This window comes from Mesocricetus auratus, unplaced genomic scaffold (assembly GCF_017639785.1).
Source record: "Mesocricetus auratus isolate SY011 unplaced genomic scaffold, BCM_Maur_2.0 Super-Scaffold_100006, whole genome shotgun sequence".
In the NCBI taxonomy this organism is placed as follows: domain Eukaryota; kingdom Metazoa; phylum Chordata; class Mammalia; order Rodentia; family Cricetidae; genus Mesocricetus; species Mesocricetus auratus.
The window spans coordinates 42,882,089-42,905,681 of NW_024429190.1; the positions used below are offsets into that span (position 1 = coordinate 42,882,089).

At 44.3% G+C, this 23,593-nt stretch overlaps 1 protein-coding gene across 2 annotated transcripts in view; it reads left to right on the plus strand.

Moving 5' to 3' along the window:
- The first annotated feature begins 19,438 nt into the window (after nucleotides 1–19,438).
- The window catches only part of Tbc1d1 (TBC1 domain family member 1), a 190,873-nt gene continuing 186,718 nt past the window's right edge, over nucleotides 19,439–23,593 (plus strand). Inside the window, exon 1 of one of the 2 annotated variants that reach the window (XM_005074384.4) lies at nucleotides 19,439–20,410. The gene's annotated coding sequence lies outside the window, so the exon portion shown is untranslated. The remainder of the gene's footprint in view (nucleotides 20,411–23,593) is intronic. The other variant, XM_013116552.3, reaches the window with a different exon arrangement.

The window sequence follows — 23,593 nt, forward strand, 5'->3', positions numbered from 1 at the left end:
ACCCGGTAATGCTGCTTCTGGGGGCATAGCTGAAGGAAGGGAAATAGGTACCTGTACCCAAATGTTTTATTTATTTATTTATTTATTTATTTATTTATTTATTTATTTGGGGGCTTTTCAGGACAGGGTTTTTCTATGTAGACCTGGCTATCCTAGAATTCGCTCTGTAGACCAGGTTGGCCTCAAACTCACAGAGATCCACCTGCCATTATGATAAGTGATACTAACCAGATGCTGATGAAGAAATACATATACTACATGAGAGCCACCATGTGAAAAATTATCAAACTTATATAAAACGTTGGGAGTGAAGGAATTGTGAAGATGTTCAAGGGTATAAACTTTCATGAAGGCTGCAGTTAACAACTCTGCTTTTTATAAAATTGAACAATACTAAAAAAAAATAGACTTTGTATTTTTTTATTACCTCATATCAAGAATGGTGACCAAGTAACCTGATAGAGAGCAAACTAAAATGATTGTGGTGATCATGTCATAGTACTTACATATGTCAAATCATTCCATTGAAAATTATGCAATTTTTGAGTGGTGCAGATATGGTTTAAGACAAGGTCTTACTATGTATCTCTGGTTGGCCCGGAACTCACTATAAGACCAGGCAGGGCTCAAACTCAGAGAGAGCCAGCTGCCTCTGCCTTCCTAATACAGGATTAAAGATATGCGAGGCACAAGTTTTAAATATATGACATTTAAATTTATAAAATTGTATTTGCCAGTTTTCTTAATTTGATGGCTATTCTTGGTTATCAACTTGACTACATCTGGAATTAACTAAAACCAAAAATGGGACACACCTATGAGGTATTTTTGCTTAATTTGAAGTGGGAAGATCCACTTTTAATCGGGATAGGAAGACATACCTTTAATCCAGATCTTTGTAGGTGGGGAGACCTGTCTCTAATCTGGGCCACACCTTCTGATGGAAGTCTATGTAAGGACCTGGGAGAAGGAAACTTTGGCTTTTCATCCTGCTTGCCCTTACCTTGCTTGCAAGTCCGTTCCTTCACTGGCATTAGAACCTACTTCTTTGGGATTCTGGTATATACTGAAGATCCGCCAAGACTCATGGACTGAACAATTACTGGATTCTTGTCCCTTCCATGCATAGGCAGCCATTGTTGGATTAGTCAGATCATAGCCTGTAAGTCATTCTAATAACCCCACTTTCCATATATAGAGATTGTATAAGTTCTGTTACTCTGAAGAATCCTGACTAATATACTTACTAAAGCTGGGAAAAATAGTCACTAACTTTAGGTTGTGCTAACCATACCTGTAGAAGCTAGGGTTTGGGGTGCCACATCCAGACTGTCTGGATTTCAGTTGTAACTCCACTATGAATGTGTGATATCAGACACATTTCTAGATATCTCAAAACGCCAGTGTACTCTCTGTAATGGGATATGGGATAAAATGATGTTTTCAAACCATCATTAAGGGCATTTTTAAATTGCTTTGACTACATAGAATACTAATCAATAATTAAGGGGAAATTGGATTTTCTGTAGAAATATAATACCTCTTGTAGAACTCACATTAGGCTTGCTGGCTGGCTATGGATATACCCATTATTGTTACTCATGAACACATCAAAGTTTGCCTGGGGTAATTATATTCTTATGGGACCTCCAGGAAACAGTAGGAGAAAATATGTAGTAATTCTCATGAAGTCTTGGAGTGGAAAAGGACTCACATTATAACAAAAATAATTGAACATTTTGTCTATCTTATATAAAATCTTCTGCAGCAAACTAGAGAAAAGCATTTGCAACTTGTGTCATGGGTAAACTCTTACCACACTAATGTAAAAATGATCTCCTATATATGATGACAAAAAAATAACAATACGGGGATAAAAAGATGGCTCAGTGGTTAAGAGCAGTGACAGCCCTTCCAGAAGACCTGAGTTTCATCCCAGCACCCACATAGAAGTTTACAAATAGCTCCAGGGGCTCTGGTGCCCTCTTCTAGGCTCTATGGACAACACACACACACACACACACACACACACACACACACACACACACACACACACACACGCACACACACACACGCACGCACACACACGGTACACAGACATACATGTAGGAAATGCATCCATATACATAAGATAAATATATAAAAATGAAGTTAACAATGCCGTAGAAAAGGGAGCAAATTATATAGAAATATAGTTCACAGAATAGACATGCTTTTAATATGTTTATAAATCAGCTAAGGTACTTAAGGACAAAAGGGTTATTTTGACTCACAGAGGGCAGGGTCCCTCATGATGCAGAAGACTTGGCAGCTGGATCGACACGTGCTTGGTGACAGGAACCTGTGGTTGTAGCTTTATCACTCGCTGTCAGATCAGCAGATCAGCAAACAGATTCAACTGGGCCAGATTCAGAGCTGGGCTATCAACTTCAAGGCCAGCTTCTAGCAAACCCTCTCAGGCTATATGTCCCAAAGGCTCCACAGACTCCCAAAACAGGGCCACTAGCTTGGAATCAGGTATTCAAACACATGAAACATCAGAGGACCTACCACATTCCCAAAGTGTAATCATATATATACAGACAGATGCTCAAGAGGACTTTTGTACCAATCTTAGTTTTCCGCACCATTTTATTTACACATGGAAGTTCAATTCTTTTGGTAGTTGTTATGTCTTTTGTCTCTGTGAGTGTTTGTGCAGGGTTATATGTGTGTATGCATGCACGCACATGTGTGATCGCGTATGTAGAGGCCAGAGGACAATCTCAGCTGTCAATCTTCTGGTGTCATCCACCTTGTTTTTGAGACAAGAGTCTCTTACTGGCCTGGGGCTTGTCAGGTAGGCTAGGCTGATGACCAGCTATTGAGCCTCAGGGATCTGTCTGGTTCTGCCTACACATCCCCTGATGGGGTTACAAACACTGGTCATTTTTTACATGTTTTTTTTTGGAGAATCAAACTCAGGTCTTTATGTTTGCAAGGCAACACTCTATCTATTGGGTCATCAGCTCAAAACCTCTGTAAGTCTTTTTTTTGGGGGGGGGGTTTCGAGACAGGGTTTCTCTCTGTAGCTTTGGAGCCTATCCTGGCACTCGCTCTGTAGAGTGCCTGACCTCAAACTCACAGAGATCCCCCTGCCTCTGCCTCTGCCTCCCGAGTGCTGGGATTAAAGGTGTACTCCTCCAACACCCGGCCTCTTTAAGTCTTAACATCTATTCTTGCATAACCATGGCAAAGTTAGTATCTCCAGCCTCCACCTAAACAACACTTGTCTCGTTTTATTGTTTATCTTACACAACATATTCAGATGGCATACAACTCAAAAGATATGGAAGGCATTCAGTGAAATGTCTTTAATATGTTTATAAATTATCCACAACCCATGTATCAATGGAGCCATCTTGACCAGCTTCAAGAATATACAACAGTTAGGTGATGAATTCTTTTGTCTTGATTTGTTTTTGTACAAATGGTAGAAGTCATTCCCCATTGTTCTTCACTGTGCTGTTTTACTGGGCAATTGTGAAATCATGTTTCATGTCCCTACTTATTCACTGGCTCCTTCCCTGAGATGAAGTAATTGAGCAATTCAAATGCATTGCTACTACACACTGAGGTTCTGCAGCTGGTAATGGTAGAAAAATCTGCCTCCTACAGAAAAATGTTTACTTGGTATCGTAGCTCAAATGAATTCCCTTACTGCTGAGTACTGAGGTCATTTCTCATTTATGCTGTTTCAAACAGCAGCAGTACAGACAAGGACATTGTCCTGTATCTTTGCATGTCTCTGCGTGTGCCTGCATGGCCATCTACTTCATTTTTAAAGTGCCGAGTTTTGATAGTGAATGTTAGTGTGGTCCATCAGTCTAGCTGCACAGATTTACCACTGTACAGCTGCTGAAGCACTTAGGTTAGAGGTTGTTTCCATCATGGTCTGAAAAATGTCTTCAGTCACCTGCATTCATTAATCCTACTCTGCTAGAGAAGCATGCTGACTTGGTGTTTATTTTTCCTGGAACTTTACATCACTATTTAATTGTAATCAGAACTGTTTGTTTCTGACCAAAAAAAGGCTGCTAATTCCTCTGTAGATTCTTTATGTATTTTATATATGTAATAGATTCATAGATTTTACAGATTTTCCTTTATAGAATTTTCCTTTCCTCTGTTTGCTTTTTTCATATATATGTGTATATACACAGATATGCATGCATTCTTATAAAAATACCTTGAGATTTTTGCATTGTAAGAAGCACAGACTCTCAGCTCAGTTTTCTGATACATCCATGAAGATAGGGAACATTCCTGGTATACCCTATGCCTCCTCCCAATTGGAACCCTCCCTTGTTTGTTAGAGGCAACAACTCCTCTGACAATGTAGTTTTACCTATTTCTGAATTCATGTAAGTGAGTTTGGGTCAAGTGCTCATGCTTGACTGTTTCTAGTCTGTTCTACCTTTATAACTTCCCAGTTTTATTGTGCCCATGTTAGATATTGGTCTCCATTTTATCTTCAGCTGCTTTCTCATTGTTCCTCAGCACGGTCTTCAGTCTTCCTAACTCACCCTCCCTCCCTCCCCCCCTTTTCTCTCTCTCTCTCTTTGTGTGTGTGTGTGTGTGTGTGTGTGTGTGTGTAGAGATGCGCACCCATGCATGTATTTTCATAAACACACTTACACCTGTCTGTCTGACTTATTTCTTATTTCCTATTTAACCTTTCTTTAGAGTTTCTAATTTTAATGATTTTCTAGTTTCATCTCTGCTGCTGTGATTACCACTCGAACCAAATGTCACTTAGGGGAGGAAATGACTTATTTCAGCTTACAGTTCATAGTCCATCGCTGAGGGAAGTCAGGGCAGGAATTCAACAGGAACTTTGGAGCAGAAACCATGAAGGATCCTGGACATAGTGGTACATGTCTTTAATCCCAGCACTCGGTAGTCAAAAGTAGACGAATCTCTATAAGTCCAAGGCCAGTCTGATCCACATAGTGAGTTCCATGTCAGACAGAGCTATGGAAAGGGGTGGGGAGGGAGGCTGTTTCAAAACCAAAACAATATCAAGAAGAAAGACAGAGAGAAAGAAAGGAAGGAAGGAAGGAAGAAGAAAAGGAAAGAAGAAATCACAAGGGAAGGCTCTTGCTGGTTGGCTCTCAGACATGTGGTGGGGTATGTCCTTCTGTATGCTGTAAATATATTTTTCTCATACTGGTTGGTGAACAAATGCTGATTGGCCAGTAGCCAGGCAGGAAATATAGGTGGGGCTACCAGACTAGGAATGCTGGGAAGAGGAACAAAGAAAGAGAGTCTCGAGGGAGACACCATGTAGCCACCAAAGGTGTAACATGCAGGAGCATTATGGATAAACCATAGCCTTGTGGCAATACATAGCTTAATAGTGAAAGGGGTAAATTAAACTCAAAGGCTTCACTTCTAATAATTTAGAAATAAAGAGACCAGACTCTCACTCAGCACCCTGCTTTAGCAGGCCCGACAGGCTACAGAAAAGACACATAGGCTTCTGACACAAGGAAACTCCAGACCCTCTAGCCTCCCAGAGCCTAGGGCCAAAACTGAACACAAAGAAACTCCAGACACACCCCCCACCCCCAGCCTCCTAGATACTTGGTTCCTGGGAACTGTTTGGTTACAAAAGAAACTCCAGGGAAAATCAAAACCTCCCCTGTAGTCTCCAGGACATAGTTCTGAAAACTATTGGTATCTGTGTACACCAGGTCACCCACAAGCAATAAGACAAAGCCATAGAAACCACAGAATGTTCCTTCTCAGCACTGACCAATGAAAATGTTGGTACACAGGTATCTCATGCCAAAATATGACTTTGAGAAATTTTCCTGATTGTTCCCAAATGTCAACCAATCAAAAAACAACCTGTACTTACCGATGTAATACTGTAACATTTGTCTTTAAAACCTAGCGGTAGATAGCAAACTTCACTCCCTCTGGAGGCTGCTGCCACAGCTAGCCAGACAGGTTCCTGTCATGGGTAGATGAACAATCATCAAACCTTGCTTTTACAGTTTAGTGGGTCTGTCTTCCTGGTGGTCTCTGGGGTATCTTTACAACAATAGAAATGGGTTAATAGTTAAGAGAGAGCTAGTCAATAAGAAGCCTGAGTCATTGGTCAAACAGTTTATAATTAATAGAAGCCTCTGCGTGTTTACTTGGGACTAAATGGCTGCAGGACCAGGTGAGACAGAAACCTCAGCCTACAGGCGTGGGCTTAATTCACTTTCTTATGCAGCTCAGGCTATTTCCAGAGAATGCTGCCACCCACAGTCAGTAGACTGGGCCATTCTATGTCTACTAACAATCGAAACAGTCCTTGACTGACAGGTCTTATCTGGGCAATTTCTTCTCAGGTGACTCTAGCCTGAGTTGAGTTGACAGTTAAAGATCTCCAGGACAAACAATTTAAAGAATCTTTTTTTTCTAAATGCTGCTTTTTCTCGTTTTCTAAAAGTTCCCTTTCTTTTCTACTTTTCATTCTATCTTTAGGTTCCTACTGGTGCTGCCCCCCTGCCCCATGTTCCTGAATAATCTTTAATGTTCTTTTTTTATTCCTTCTCATACATTGATGTCTCATGCACTGTGTCTTCCATTTTGTTGTGTGCTAGTGAGTTGTTTTCTAGTGTGCATATGTTTTCTTTCACTTGTGGACATCTCTTATGCCTTGCATTGCAGAAACACTATTGCAAAGTAATTCTGTGTGTGCTTCTTCCGGGTCCCAAGGATTTCATTGTTTTGTTGTTAGTATCAGTTTGTTTAGTTTTCAAGACAATTGCTTTGCACATCTACAATTCTAGTTATTAATTGTAATTAAATAACTTAAAACTTTTATGCTTTGCCTACATATATGTAAGTGTTCCATGTGTATGCAGTGTCCACATGAGGTCAGAATAGGGTGTTAGGTCCCCTGGAACTGGAACTCATATGGTTGTGAGGCACTGTGTGGATGCTAGGAAACAGATCTGGGTAAGTGCTCTTAACTGCTGAACCCATCTCTCGAGCCCTTATCTAATTATCAATTAGAAGATACTATTTACATTTTAAAAATAAAAATGCATGCTTAAATGAATAGAAACAAATTACAATTGATACTTAGTAACATAATATTGCCACATTAATTATACAAAATCAACTTAAAATTCAGATGGAAGAATCAGAGAAGCTTCCAGTCCCCTGATTGGGTTGTGCCTAATTGGCTTGTTGACTGAAGAGGTCCCATAGGAACCCCAGGTTGCTGCCAAAACTATAGGTTGCTCTCCACAACACCTGTACAACTCACTGAAATTGGAGAAGTCAAGCTGGTGCCTACATAAAGCCTCCACCCCTACATGTTAATGTCTTTGGTATAGGAATTTACTCTGCCTGCTACAAAAACAGAAACACAAACATTAACCTAATCACAAACCCTTTATCTACAATGGTGAACTGTATGCAAGATATACTTGTGCAATGGTGGCATAAAGCTTTTGGTAGTAACCAACAGATACTTGATTTTATTTGAGGTCAACTCTACAATATAGAAACCATGCCCAATACTGCTCAGCTGACCAAGAACCTAGGTCAGAGACCTAGGGTAAAACACCAACAAACAAACAACAAATACATTGCAATAAAATGACTATTAATGAAATTCTGCCCATAGATCAGTGCTTTGTTCAGTCATCAGCAGAAATGTGTCCTCCTGACTCCAAGAGAAGAACACATGGCAAGAAAGGAGATGTCTCCATAGAGGGAGACAGTACGGGTTTGGAGAGCAGTCTGGCACTGGAGGATGTTCAGGACCCATAAGGATGACACCAACTAAGAATCTAGGCAGTGATGGAGAGGCTGCCTTTGATGGGCCTCCCACATGTCTGTGTTTATGTGTTTGTTCCTACCAAGTTATAGGGACCAACTCTCTACGTTTAGCTCTACGTAACCATTGATGTACCATGAGCTACTGAGTGGAAGATGCTGAATGTATTAACTGGTGACCCAGAGACAATAAAGGGACCGATTGTGGCTTGATGGACAGCTTAAAATCAGCAGGGGACCATTACATGGGGAGCTTTGTTTTGTGGATTTCTTCAGTCAGCTACAAACCAGTAGAAAAAGGGGGGAAAAGCATTGCTGTAGTTCCGATGAAAGGAGACTTTTGCAGTGGGCCTTCCTGCCACAAGACCCACTTCCCCTTAGGCCTGGGAGTAGGCAGCTGTAAGACAATGTTTACTGAAAACAATTCAGTGCCATAAAGCTCTTGGTAGGGCTCCGATAAGGGCTAGATAGCTTTTTAACTATTTTTTGAAGGGATTTAAGTATCCTTTTAATCATATAAGCAGTTCACACTCACGCATTCACAATCACATTTCATACATACCGGTGCATACATGCATCTTTCAGTCATCCTTTTTCCCTAGGTCATGATTAGTCTGTGGAAATGAAACTTCCTTAATTGAAATCTCTGTAACAGAACAACTCCAGCCAATCCTTGGACTAAAAAGGTTAAAAAGTCCTATATTGGGGGCTGAAGAGATGGCTCAGAGGTTAAGAACACTGACTGCTCTTCCTGGGGTCCTGAGTTCAATTCCCAGCAACCACATGGTGGCTCACAACCGTCTATAATGAGATCTGGTGCCCTTTTCTGGCCTGCCGGCAGACATGCAGACAGAACACTGTATACATAGTAAATAAATAAATCTTTAAAAAAAAAGTCCTATATGCCTCTCATCATTCCTCCATTTGAGCTACAGTCATGGGGTACAGCTGTACCTACTCCTTGTAACTCTGTAGATGCAAGGTGGAGAGGCCAGGCTTTTGGCCAAAAGTTTTTAGAGATGACTCACAAAATTGACCTTAAATGCAAACAGTTTCCATTCCATATACCTTTGTCCTTTCTTTTTCTTTACTTAATACCAGTACCTCTTTACTGTTACCAATTTTTTTTTGATTCACCCTATATTATTTGGAGGCTGTCCTGGAACTCGCTCTGTAGACCAGGCTGGCCTTGAACTCAAGAGATCTGCCTGCCTGTGTCGCCTGAGTACTGGGATTAAAGGCGTGTGACGCCAACGCCCAGCTATTCACCCATTTTCAATCCATCCTTCAACCCAGGATGTCCCCTCAGGCAAAAAGCCTTAAGATTTACACAATCCACCCTCCAACTGAGGGCAATCTTGGGTTCCCCTCTTTCCTGACCTTGGTGTCAGGCTAAGGCTTAGAGATTTAATCCAATCCCCCCTCCAACTGAGGGCGATCTCTCAGGATCCCCTTACTTTCCTGAACTTTGTCAGGTGAAGGCCTGGAGATTTAATGTAATCCACCCTCCAACTAAGGGCAACTTCTCAATTTTTCTTTCTTTCTTTTTTTTTTTTTTTTTTTTTTTTGGTTTTTCGAGACTCTCTGTATTGTTTCCGAGGCTATCGGTCCAGCCCAGCCTCGAACTCACAGAGATCCGCCTGCCTCTGCCTCCCGAGTGCTGGGATTAAAGGCGTGCGCCACCACCGCCCGGCTCAATTTTTCTTTCTTACTGGAGATTTAATCCAGTCCACCCTACTACTGAGGGCAATCTCTCAGGGTCTCTTACTTTCCTGACCTTTGTGAGGCGAAGGCCTAGAGATTTAATCTGGTACCCCTAGCTTGGTACCCCTTTTTAATACATCCTCATAGTCTTACTTACTGGCCAGACTTTTTAGATCTCTCAGTTCCCTTTACTTTCCTGACCTCAGTGGATCAGTCGAAAGACTGGAGCTTTTTTTATTCTATTTCTTATTTTACCCCTTTTTTTTCCTTTTTTTTTTTTTTTTTTTTTTTTGAGACTGGGTTTCTCTCTATCCTTTTGGAGGCTGTCCTGGAACTGGCTCTATAGACCAGGTTGGCCTCCATCCTACCTACCCTGCTCTCTGAAAATCATGGTGAACATCCTCCCAATCTGGGACACTTAAGCCTCCCCCAGTAATGAACCACGGACTCGCATGTTCAATCCATTTTAGAAAGCCTTCCATGGTTGCAGTCCCCTGTTGTTCAAGTAACTTTTTTACGTGATACTGTAATTTAAACTTCCAGGGACTATTTCCCATTATTTCTTTTCCTATTTTCCTCTATCTGTCCCTGGCTGGCAAAAGGGACGACCCCATCCACATCTCGGTGGAACCTCCAATTGCCGAGCCCACTGTGCAGCCTGTGTCCGAGAATGTGGCTAGGGTGTCGGGATTGATGACACAGAGACCAGAAGGCTCCTCAAGAAGGCTCTCTTTTATTCCTATTCTGGCTTGTAATTATATACCCTGACACCAGAGGTGGGGGTGGGTGGTCTGAAGAGGCGGATAGTCTTTGGGAAAGGTCGAGGTCAGGGCAGTCCCCGTGGGCCAGCCCTTTTCAGGAACTTTTTGCCCCGGGCATTGTATTGTTTTTAGTAAACATGTTTTTAGTAAACATTGTCTTACAGCTGCCTACTTCCAGGCTGGTGGGGAAGTGGGTCTCTGAACAAGGTCTAGTGTTCCCACAGCTCCCCCTCCCCCAGGCCATGAGGCATCAGTTGCTGCCATTTGAAGCAGCAAGAGATTTCCTCCTTTCTTCCTGTGGGGTTCAAGTGCTATGAGTTGGAAACGTTTTTGCTCTGCACTGATGTCTACCTGAATCTGAGTCCTTACACCTGAACATTGTGCTTCTTTGCAGGATTTCCCCCCTCGACTGTGTCCTGTATAGCATCTCATTGAGAAGACCTGGGTTTGAAGGACATTTGAAACTTTACTGTAAAAAGTGTACTAAGGTTAGCTAAGCCTCCTGCCCTGGTCCAACCACTAAGGAAGGAAAGAATGTTCTGACATAGAACCGCAGTCTTAATTTTCACCTGATAGTAAATGGAGTCTTGGGGTTGACTTCCTGTTCAACCTGTAAGGAGGGCTGGGGAAAGCTACACAAATTCTGAGAAGGAAGGAAGGAAAGAGATCTTAGTACTGAATACAACTTCTGGTCATCACAGGCTCTGCTACATGCCGGGTTCTGCTGATGACCTAAGAGTCATCACCCCGTCTGAGCAACAGAAGGCGAGTGTTGTGGTTTCTTTCCTCATCCTGTGAAATCAAGTCTGAAGCCAAGTAAGTGGTCCTTGACCATTGGATGCTGGTCAGTGAGGCAAGGACCACTCTTCTTGCCTAGGACTGTTGATAGCAAAGGGACTTTGGCCACTTGTGACCCCCGAAGCATTAAGAAAGAATTTAATTTGTTAAGCCCTTATGCTGACTTTAAGGTGTTTTAACATCAGAAGTTTTTCAACAGATCTGTGTGTAGAATCCAAGGATTCAGTGAACTGCAATGAAAAGTGAACATTTTAAAGTTATGTGGAACAGTTCTTATTACCACTTAAGAGTTCTCCCCATTGTTAATGTGGGAAGAATGTACACATAAAACAAACAAGGCCTGGCAGTATACATCTGTAATGCCAGTGTTTGGGAGGCTGAGGTAAGAGGATCATAAATTCAAGGCTAACCTGGACTACAAATTGAGACTGTCTCAAAAAACAAAACAGTATTAAATAAATAGTAGATAAATTAGGCCAGTTGCCACAGTGCACACCTTTAATCCTAGCACTCTGGAGGCAGAGGCAGGGGAATTGCTGTGAATTTGAGGTCAGCCTGGTCTACATAGTGATAGGCCAACAGGGATACACATGAAAACATATATATATATATATGTGTGTGTGTGTGTGTGTGTGTGTGTGTGTGTGTGTGTGTGTGTGACTAGAGAGATGGCTCAGTGGTTAAGAGTACTGACTGATCTTCCAGAGGATGGCGGTTCAATTCCCAGTACCCACACAGCAACTCACAACTGTCTGTAACTCCAGTTCCAGGGGACCCAACACGTGGCAAAATACCAATGCACACAAAATAAAAAAATAATTAAAAGATTTAGAAATTAGAGGTTAATATTTCACGTCATCAATCATTTTCTGAACTTCAAATTTCAATGTGTCTGCCCACCACATCTCAGCCTTATTCACTGTTTCACACTGCTAATAGTTACTATTGCCCTATGACCTGAATTATTTAGTAAGTTTAGGAAGACATCAACTGAACTAAAAAAAGTTTCAGGTGCTAAGACAAATGTCATCTCCTGATTCTTGGCATTACTTCAGAGGCCAGGACAGGGATGCATGTGGTGACTTATTAAATCTTGCCTGAGGATTCAGAAAGCAAAGTGAGCCACAAGTCATAGAAGCCAGGTACACACCTTTAATCCAGCAGCTGGAAGCTAGGAGGCGGTGGTACACACCTTTAATCCTAGGACTCAGGATTAAGAGATAGATGGATCTCTGTGAGTCCAAGGCCACCCAGATCCACACAAGATTAATCCAGTCCTTAGGAGAAACAGCTCAGCCAAAGATGATCTCAGCACCTGGGCTCTCACACCTTTAATCCCAGCACTAGAGAGCTATACAAGCAGGGTCTTCAGTATTAAGTATCAGGCATTCATTTTCCAGCCTCACTGAGGATAGGAAGATATTGAAGTCTCAGGATTCTCCAGCCATGCTGAGGAGAGGCTTGGTGGGAGCTCATGGAGACAGGATCAGTCCTTTCAGCTGAGGTAGAGTAAGAGCTAGTGACCAGCTGCTTTACTTTTTTGATCTTCCACTTGAAGTTTGAACCCCAACATCTGTTTCTGGTTCTTTTGTTTATTGTGTTACAGATGAGGAAATTAGATTGTTCACGGGCAGTTTCTAATGGCTGAGAAGACCTACCAAGGCCTTGGCAGAATCTGTGAGTTTGGGGATCTCGGTAAGTGCTAACTCATTCTTCACTTTTTCTCTAAGCCGACCCACATTCCCTGAACACAGAACTTCATCCCACAGGGTATATTTAGTAACAGATAAATGAGAAGAGGGCTGAGTATCTCTAGCTCAGCTTAAAGCTAGAGGAGATTACTGAGTCATGAAACAAGCTCCCACCATAAGGCAGTTGCACAATAAGAATTATTATGCAATAGAAAAAGTGATCAAAAGAAGGCTATCTGTGACACTTCTCTTTACCATGTGCTGGCCAAAGAAACCCTGTGTTCTATGGCTGCTACCAGCAAGGGCCAGCCAGAGCCCAGCAGTACCAGTAATATGGAAGACTGTTATGAAATCCAATGCAATAACCAAACCATCAGTATTTCTAATTAGCAAAACAGACAAAGCAACTCTGTGCAATAGAGTGCTCAAAACCAACTATTTAGAAGTCAGTGGTAGGGCTAGAGGGAAAGAACTTAGACTCAAAGGCAAAATTAGTCATGTAGCTAAGCTAAAATTGCAAGGTCTCTCCTGTAAGGTTTCTGACTTAGACAACTCCCTTAAATTCTCTAAGCTTAGGATAAGGTGAGGGACACCTCATCCAAACCTCTGAAGTCTACTGAAGGGATTAGCGAAGACGAGACTGATCCACTACACACTGTGTCCAGCGCAGGCAACATGCAGGGTGCTGGCAAGATGAGCATTCGACCCTGTGTGGAGCAAGAGGTCACATGACAAGGGGGATTGGCCTTTGCCTCCTGTCTGTGAATTTACTGCTTATTCACTCATTCCCTCATCTATGTCAGTCACCTCTCAACAATGACCAAGGATGTGTATTTAATGCATTCAGGACAACAACAGAAATATGTGTACACATGTGTGTGTAAAACACGCACATACACACACAAATAAATCAGACTGAAGAGAAACCTGTTAGTAGATGTAGAATCAGATTTCTTTGGATTTTCTAAGTCAATAAAATTTTTCCAATAGCTGGAATTAACAAAATTGTGAAGTTGTTTTCTTTTTTAAACGAAGCAAAGACAATGAAAATAAAACAGAAGAAAACTAAAGATGGCACTATTGACTGCCACCACAGCTTTATAAAATAAAGTAGGAAGCCCATCAGTTCAGAATGCAGGGCAGTCTAGTTTTGTCTTGGGAAATCCATTGTTGATGTGATTTGTCTTGGATAGGTGGAAAACACAGCTGACAATGGCTTAGAAAGAGCCACTTTGAATCACTGCCTCAGTTCACAAAATGACCCATGTCCTGGCTAGATTTATATCAACTTAACCCAGCTAGAGTCATCTGAAAGGAGGGAACCTCAATTGAGAAAATGCCTCCCTAAGATCCTGCTGTAGGCAAGACTGTAGAGTGTTTTCTTAATCAATGATCAATGGGTGATTGATTGAGGACCCAGCCCATTGTGAGTGGTGCTTGCTCTGGGCAGGTGGTCCTGGTTCTACAAGAAAGTAGGCTGAGCAAGCCATGATAAGCAAGTCAGTTCGCAGCACCAGCTCCCCTCCATCCCCCACCCCATGGGCTCTGCATCAATTCCTGTTTCCAGGTTCCTGCCCTGCTTGAGTTCCTGTCCTGACTTCCTTTGATGAACCAAGTGGTGTGGGCTGTCTAAGTTGAGTTACCCCCACACCCCCAATTTGCTTGTTTGGCCATGGTCTTTGATGGCAGCGATAGAAACCCTGACTAAGGAAACATGGACTCATGCCAAGCAATGAGTCCCAAATCTGCCTTGAGTTCACCTGGCAGTGCGAGCCTGGAAATGCTCCAGTGGCTCAAACAGTCTTCCTGGAAGGATGCTAAGAGACGCTTTCTCTGGGTTCTTACAGGACATTGTGCAAAGTATTAAACAACAACAGTAATGCCCCAAGATGGACTGGGGAGTTTATGCAACCATAATCTTCTGACAACAGTTTTCAACAAACTAAAACTAGGTAGAGCTGGGGTCAACACCCTTCACTTGACTAATGTAACAAGGAACTAGGGGATCCATATGCTTGGTGTGAGAATTTTTTTTCTATCAAAGGTAGGTAGTCCTGCAAGAAATCACATTTCTTGCGCATTCCCCTCCCTCTGCGATGACTGGTCAATTGTGTCAGCTTGTGACATCAACCTCCCACCAATGGGATGAGACACAGTTACCACTTAAGTCAGAGGTAAAGGCTAGGGAGCCATTTTGACTCCTGTGTGCTAGCCCGCCATTTGTGTCTGTCTTTGTTTTTACAAAAGGGTTGCCGAGCAACTTTTGTTTTATTTGTGTCTTCCTTTGTGCCATACTAAGATTATTTATTGCTCGTTTCCAGCTAGGGGGGTCAATAGGACTGTGTATTTTTTTATATGGGTCTGTGAGATCATATTTTGTCAAATGATCCTTCGGCAAAGCTTGCTTCCAGGAGAGGGCTTGTGACTTTTTGGTATCTCTGGAAAGCAGGTCCTGTGTTGATAGTTACACACTCAGCTCACCCAGGGCAGAGAAACCTCTCAGCACAGCTGGGAATCCTGCTGACTCTGGAAGCGTCAGCAAACTCCTAAAACCATCTATCATAGTTTTTAACTGATTACCTTTTTATTACTCTAAATGATGTGCATTTGGGAATGTCTCTGTGTGCATGCAGGCGCCTGGATCTGCTGGAGTTGGAGTTACAGGTGGTTGTGAATCAAACTCCCCTAGGAGAGTACAATGTGCTTTTAACTGCTATGCCATCTCTCCAGCCCCATCATAAATTACTTTTATCCATTCTCTCTTTCATCACAGAGCTACTGAATGCCCACAACATACTGGCATCTAGTCTATGCATCGAAAACAGCAGTAACCAAATAACTCCTCTGCTCCTGGGGAAAGGGAGATGACAAATGAGGTGTGCACTTCACCAACTCAACATAGGAGTGGTCGGTGAGAGCTATGGAGAAATGCAGACCACTAAGGATAGAAGCAATGAAGAAGTGTGTGTGTGTGTGTGTGCGCGTGCGTGCGTGCGTGCGTGTGTGCGTGTGTGTGTGTGTGTGTGTGTGTGTGTGTGTGTGTGTGACAACAGCTCTATTTTCAAAAAGTCGATCCAAAAGTTTTCCCTCTGGAGAGGGAAAGTTGTGAAATCGTGAAGAAATGCAGGAAGTAAAGGACAAGGGACATCTGAAAGCAGGGCACCCTAGGCAGAGGAAACGGCCCTGGTTGATGCAGGAGTATGCCTGTAGCTTTGAGTAACAAGGCCAGTGTTGCAGGAGCAGAGTCAGTGAGGCCTGGGAGTAGGTGATGAAATGCTGGTGAGGTAGTGGGCCATGGAAGGGTTAGAGACATCACTATAATAATTATACCATTATTATATCTATAATTATTTTAGTAGCTATTGTAAATCATTCTAATGGTATTATTAAATTATTATTTGACTCCTACTCTGAGAAGTCTGAGGAGCCATGGGTGTGTTTAAATGGTACTTTAACACCTATGTTGAGACTAGACTACGATAGATAGATAGTGAGGGCAGAAGCAGGAAGCTGCCAGCCAGCTACTGCATTCCAGCTAAGATTTCTCAGCACAGAGCAAGCTGAGAAACAGGGTAAGATGAAGGAGATCCTGCAGGGTGGGAAGCTTGCTCAGTGACTTTGGAGAAGTCACTTGATCAGCTCTGAGGACATACAAAGAGATTCTCGTTGAGCTTAGCTGAGTGCAGAATTCATGGTAAAGGGTTGTGTGCTCCCTGTCCACATACATACCCTAGCTCGGATGAGAAATGGGACCACATATAGGGTGGCTCTCAGCAGAGAACTGAGACGAGCTTGAGCAGAGCCATGACAGACAGGAGAGGCTGCTGAAAAGGGAAGTGGGGCCAGCACTCAGAGTTTTATCTGCTTTGTCCATAAAAGGAGATGAGACACTTCACAGAAGCCCGCACAGGGGCTGGAGTGTGCATTCTTCTGTTTTCACTCCACATAGATCTGTGCTGTCACATATCTGTGGCAAACACGAGTTCTTCATGCAGTCAGACGTCTGTATCCTCAAACTGCGGAAACTCAAAACCCACCTTGGTTGGCTGCTCATTTTAACTTTTTGCAGTATTATATTTTGTCACTCCTGGGACTTTGAGAAAGTGAATTCAAGGACCTCGTATGGAGGCAAGTCAGTGTGTGAAGCTCATTTGACTATAATCTGTTTTCCTGTCGTGAAGAATTGCTCCTTGAAGCTAACTGATGCTTCGATGTGACCTGGCTTCCTCTTGAGAACTGAACCTTAAGCTGGGATTGACAGGGTGGCCAGTCAGGCAGCATGGTGCTCAAAGGACATCTCCTTCCGGTATGGATGCTTTCCCACTGACCATGGACTTGCTCAGGAGTTGATCCACCTATGTCTTCAGAAAGCCACCAGCAGGCAGTGAAAGCTTGAAGACCTGGTGAAGCACTTTGTCGTCCTAGAATTCTGCCTATTGTCATCTTAACTTCTGTCTTTATTGGTACCAGTTTTCGAAAGGGACCACTGACTGAGAATTCTTCCCTAGATAAACACAGTTTGAAATTAAGTAAAAATGTATTGTGGCAACAATTAGAGTTTGATTTCCTTGGGAAAATGCTCATTCAAATACCTAGATAATAGATTTAGTAACAGCCAGGTATAGTGTACACCTGTAATCCCAGCACTCCAAAGGCTGAGGCAAGAGAATTTCAAGTTTGCGACCAGTTTAGACTCAGTGGTGAAACATTGTCTTAAAAAGAGAAATCTTCTCATTGTGTTTTGCTTTAAATGTTATCACTTTGGAGATAGAGTCTCACATAGGTTAGACTTCCCTCAAAACTCATAGTTTTCCTGCCTCTGAAGTGCTAGGACACAGCCATGCACAGCCACACTTGGTTTAGGTGGGTGTGCAGCCTGGGCAAGCTGTCTTCTAAATGAGCTACATCCCTAAGCCCCTAGTCACTTAAAGATCTCTTTTCTACAGTAATCAAAGACTTTTAATAGCAGATTCACATGTGGCTCCTTTAACATTTTAAAAGCAAAGTGGCCTCTGTTTTCTTTATCTCTGGACTTCCCACTGGGACGACTGTTTTCCAGAGCTTGCAGCTATCTTAGAGCTGGTATTAATACTGCTAGTATTTGGCAATAAATAATTAATTATACTGCAAATGACTAAATTTGGAGCACAGGAATGACTCTCTAGAGGGAGCCCTAAAAGAATGCTGTACTGGAGGACTGTGGAAGGCTCTGGGGGCAGGGAGGCCAGTGCATAGATTGTCCAAAGACAGCCAGGCAGCATGCATGGCTGATGACTTGTTTTAGGTGGAAGTTTTATCCACCAAGCCACCAGTCATTAACACCATCCAGGAGCCCCTGTAGGGAAGATCTCCATACCCCTGCAAGCCTCACATGTCCACCTTGCTCTGGAGTTTTCACTATTTCTTCCAGAGCTGTTAGCAACAAAAGGGCTAAATAGGCAGGCTGTCTGCTGATGTCTAGAATAAGTCAGTTAAGGCTTTAAAAGGACAAAACGTTCAGAATTCTTTATTGTGTGTTGTGCTATAGATGGATTCTGCTTTATAGAGGCCTATACAATTTCTCACTGTCATTTCAGGATATCATGAAATATCCCTGGGAACTAGAAAGGTGATGCAGAAATAGCTGCCTGTCACAAGGCCACCACCCCTTCCCTAACCCACATCAGGGTTAGTGAGGTGGCTTGCTTCTACGCTATACATCTCTGAGCTGGAATTTATGGGGAATCGATTTCTGGAGCTTATGGGGGATGAACGGTTCCTTCGCCTCCGGACATCAAGACCGGGCCTCGGCTTTCACTACCCCACTCCTCTGCCCAGCCACTGTCTTCATTTTCCACCCGGTCTCTACCTGGCTGCTATAAGCCTCCTACATTCTAGGACCAGAATACTTGGAGGGAGGAGGTGGAGGAGTGAAGACAAGAAAAGGGAAGGAAGTGTGAGGTGCTCTGGCCCTGCTCTGTAAGTATGGTCCAGCAAGTCTTCTGTCCCTTCTCCTACGGTGGGGACTGCCAGGCAAGGTGGTTAAGCAATAGGTCCAAACATCAGATCTCAGACACTTGGAAAGGCAGCCCATGATGCTGCTGAAATGGCTGATAGTTACCTGTCTTGACATGGTGACCTTTTGGAGGTAGTCGTGGTCTGTAGGCCACAGAGAGGGAAGGACAACTTAACAATGTGACGGACTGTAAAAAGCATGAAGCAGTGATGGTATGACCTGAAGACAATATGGTTTAACTGGATAACCTGATTCCGTTCTAGAGAACAATTTCCGTAAACCCATCAGTATTAGACTATTCGTGGCTGTATCTATTCCTTAACTTTTTTTTAAATCTGAAACTACGCAGGCCAACTATGCTGTAATAAGGAATAAGCTGTGCCCACAAGACAGCTACAGAGTGTTGGAGATAAAACCCAAGCTCGCAGCTCCCACTTGCAGTGCTCACTTTTCCAACCCTTCTGTTCTAAGTGAAAACTGCCTCTTTCGCCTGCTTTGAGATGCTTTGGGATGCTTTGGGAGCGTTTTGTGCCTCTCTGGCGTGTACACAAGCGCGTGCGTGTGTGCTCCGCGCGCAGGGAGTGAAAAAGCGCGCAGTCTGGGCTCTGCGTCACTCCCGCACCTGGCCAGAGATGGGTTTAGTGGTGTTTAATCCGCGGAGGGCACTTCAGCCCGGGTGTTTTCCTGAGTCCCCTATTTTCCTGCTTGGAGTGCCAGTGTCCCATCCTGCTTTGGTGCCGGGTTTCCTCTCTCCTTCCACTCGACCCCAGTGCAGGAAGAAGAGTGATGCGGAGGAGGGCTGGCGGCTGGGTGGCCTGCGGGTGTTGTGCGCAGTGCGCACTGTTTCGGGGGAGTGCATGAAGAGGAGCTGGGTTCTTGCCGGAAAGCAAGCTCCAGTAGCACCTGCTGAGAGCCTTTCCGGCCAAAACAGCCACGGCCAGAGCCACCAGCTATAAATAGGCCATCAAGAACACGGTGTGCGACCGCACATCCTGCCGCGAGGGCCACAATCACGCGTGGGCCCGCGTCCCCAGCACCAGGGGAATACCCCGGGCCAGGTCTTCGCGCTGAGGCTGGATGGGGCGGCGATCCGTGCACCTTCTCCAAGGTCTCCTGGGGTGGCGCCTAGTGGCCCCTGGGCGGGCTGAGGATGGACCGCTGGGGAGCGAGGGGAGGGAGGCCGCGGAGGACCCGCACTGCAGCAGCTGTTGCTCGCCTGTGACTCGCCAGTCTGGGCCGAGCCGCCCGGCCAGAGTTGCACGGCGCGGAGGAGAAGGGAAGGCATCGCGTCCTGTTCTTGGCTCCCGGTAAACCCACTAAGGAGATCCCGGCTGCTGCCCCCCGCCCCCGCCTCCCCCGCGCTCGCCCAGCCGGAGAGGAGGAAACGCGAGCAGCGCGTAGACACCTCCTTCTTGGTTGCCGCCGCCGCCGGCCACACCGCGGTGCCTGTTGCTGCAAGCTGCCACGGGACCCGCCGTATCTTCAGCCCGCCGGAGAAGCAGCACGAGACTGTGGCGCGGTCCCCAAGCCAGCAGTTTGCTGAAAACTATGGACGCCCGGCCCACCCAGGCCATCTTCAGGGTGTCCGGGAGCACCTGCGCGCCCCAGCCCCGAGCTCTGAGCGCGCCACCTTCCTGGTAGGTTCCACCTTGGGTCCCTAGGGTTTCCGCGCAGCCCTCCACCTCCAGCAAGTCCCTGTGGTCCCTTGCTGAGGAAAAGGCGAGTCCTGCCACCCAAGGGCGTTGCTGCCGGGTCTCTAGAGGTGCGCCGTTGGGGGAGGGGGAAGAGAAAGGATTTTAGTGCCACCTTTTTGTCCCCTGCTTGGAGGAGGGAACCGAAACCTTGATGCTGTCTGTGACCAGAGTGCTCAGGCAGGCTTCTCCCGTGCTCCTCTTCTTCGCATCTCCCGCCTCCCCCACCCTCCCGCCAAATCTCACCAGGGAGAAAGTGCTGGTAAGGCTACCAGCTTGGGAGGAGGGGGTCAGAGTGACCCTAAAGCACCTTTTTAAAGTTCAGGGTACTTTGTAGCGCTAACTTTGGCAGCTTCTCAGTGAAGGCAACATTTCTTTCTATGGGCACATCCTGTCCTGGTCATTTTGAAACCCGGCTTAATTGTTTTCTAGCAGCTTCCGGATTGCTACGTGAGTAAGACTCCTTCAAATTTCATACGTTGCTGTTTTCTTCTTTTCTGAAAGATGAGTCGTTTTGTTTGAAATCCACCTAGGTGTGGCGTTCCCCGTTGTGATTTTTATTTTAAATGGCTTGTTCTCCGGAAGTTGCTTAAAAAGGAAAAGAAATTGAAAGTGATGGCTGTTCCTCTCAGCAAACAGTCCAGTCTTCAGCGCCCTGGTGTTGATGGACAGGAGTTCAACTCTCATTCTCCCTCTTAGGTGACTGGGAGAGTTCTTTTATTAGTAGAATCGGGCATTGAAAGGGAGTTTTTGAATGACCTGATTTAAGTGGGTCACGCCCAAGAAACTCAGCTATCTCTACAAGTCTAAACTTCTAAACTTTTTGCATTGCGCCTGCATTGATAAAAGAGTCCCTTTAAGTCCCCCGGACGTGAAGTGGGGTTGCTGTGAGTTGGAGAATGGCCACGGTTGGGCTTTGTTGTTTGTGGGGCCTGCTCAGAGTGGGAGGGGTCGGATGGGAGGAGGAAGGCAGCTGGACCAAGAGGTAGGAATGCACCTTGCAGCTACTTTTCTGACTCACAATAGGATGTTCTGTCCTATGCTTGGCTTAGAGCTCTCTCTTATCTTTCCCTAGCATTCAGAGGGTTCCTCTTAAGCAGAACGTTTCTTCCTGAGGACTCTCCTAAGGAAGGGCCATGAAAAAGTGTGTAAGCTGGTGCTTTACAACTGTTAGAAATGGGATTCTGGGCCTCCCACATGTCTGTGTTTATGTGTTTGTTCCTACCAAGTTATAGGGACCAACTCTCTACGTTTATCTCTACGTAACCATTGATGTACCATGAGCTACTGAGTGGAAGGTGCTGAATGTATTAACTGGTGACCCAGAGACAATAAAGGGACTGATTGTGGCTTGATGGACAGCTTAAAATCAGCAGGGGACCATTACATGGGGAGCTTTGTTTTGTGGATTTCTTCAGTCAGCTACAAACCAGTAGAAAAAGGGGGGGGGGGAAAGCATTGCTGTAGTTCTGATGAAAGGAGACTTTTGCAGTGGGCCTTCCTGCCACAATCTACACCAGTCTGTCCCATGAAGAGCTCAAGGATTCCCTGTTCACCTTGGAGACATTTCTGGTTGGGTGGCATCATGTCAGTGTTCACCTTCTAAGACCAACTTTGTCAGTCATCTGAGGAAATCTGGAGGAGATGGGTGGCTGGCAGAACACTGACCTTTCCCTTCCCCCTCACTATCTAGCCTTTGCTAATACCTGAGTCTACTTCTCCAGAAGACAGCTAGCACCAAGAAGGCTGCAGCCATAGTGCAGAGCCAGGTGTTGGTAGGAGCTATGTTGTGGCCCCTTTGTTTTCTAAGATGTGCCCCTAGAGCAGGGCTACCTGCTCCCCATCTATCAACAGCTATTTGATAGAATAAGGGGTGACCAGGACCACAAACTGCTTGAGAGGCTACTGTTTTAAACATGCCTTTCTTTTATCTCTCTAAACACTAGCTTCCAAAGCACCCCCAGTCCAGCCTTTCTCTGTAGGTTCCAGGCTCCAAAGTTTCTCCAGTTACAAGAAAACGTAAAGCACGTGCCTGTTCCTGTGAGGACTGGGTATGTGTGGCTGGCACAGTTACTCTGCCTTGCCCTTTCTGGGCCTGCTTTACTGCCCTTCTCAAGTTTAATGACCCAGGTAATCCCAGGCCTTGATTTGCCTCCCAGCCCTGTTCTGTTCTTGGACATTAAACTCGGAGAAGCAGAATCTGTTTGTTAAAATGGCCGAATGGCCCAGCAACCGGGGTGTGCAGGATTCACATCCCAGGGGCGAGGAAGTGGACTCTGTCTTCAGTCAGAGCTGCACCCTATCTTTGCCCACCCTCTCCCTTTGCTTCCTTTTCAACCCCACTGAAATATTTTTATGAAAGCAATTTTAAAGAAGATTCCTCACAAAAGACATGATGGTTTCCATGGTCAAGAATTTTTACATTTTTAAGTTAAAAAAATCAATTTGATTGGTTCATAGATCTAAGAGCAATGGATCTCTTTTCAGACTGCAAATATTTAGGAAATTTTTGGATTGTATGAAGTAATCTTAACACTTAGACTTTAATGAGACCAAGAAGGGTATAGGAAATATGTCTTCGTACTAATACATTTAATTCTGTGTTCGATGTTACCATCAAGGCATTCTCTCCTACAGGATAATACCTACTGGGTGTGATGGTATATGCTTGGAATCCCTAGTACTCTGGGAGAAAGAGGCAGGAGGATCAAACGGTCCAGGTCAACTTTGGCTACATAATCAGTTGGTGGCCTTCCTGTGTTACAGGCTATTTTGTCTCCAAACCCCAAACCAAAGAAACAACCCCCACCAAAAGATAAGAAAGTCATTTAACTTTAGCAAATCATTATTTGTTGCTTAACAGGGTGGTACACCACATATAACTCCAACTACTGTAAAAGCTGAGGCAGGAGGATGGATAATTGGAAACCAGCCTAATTAATAAAACAATATTCTGGCTTAAAAAAAAAAAGGAAAGGGGGCTGGGGCTATTGCTTAGTGTTGGGGTATTTGCCTAGGGTGGATGAGGTCCTGGGTTCAATTCTAAGTTCAAAAAGAAACCCCATAATAGTAAAACAAATATATATATATATAAAATGAATGAATTTATACTTCCAAAATAAGAGAATA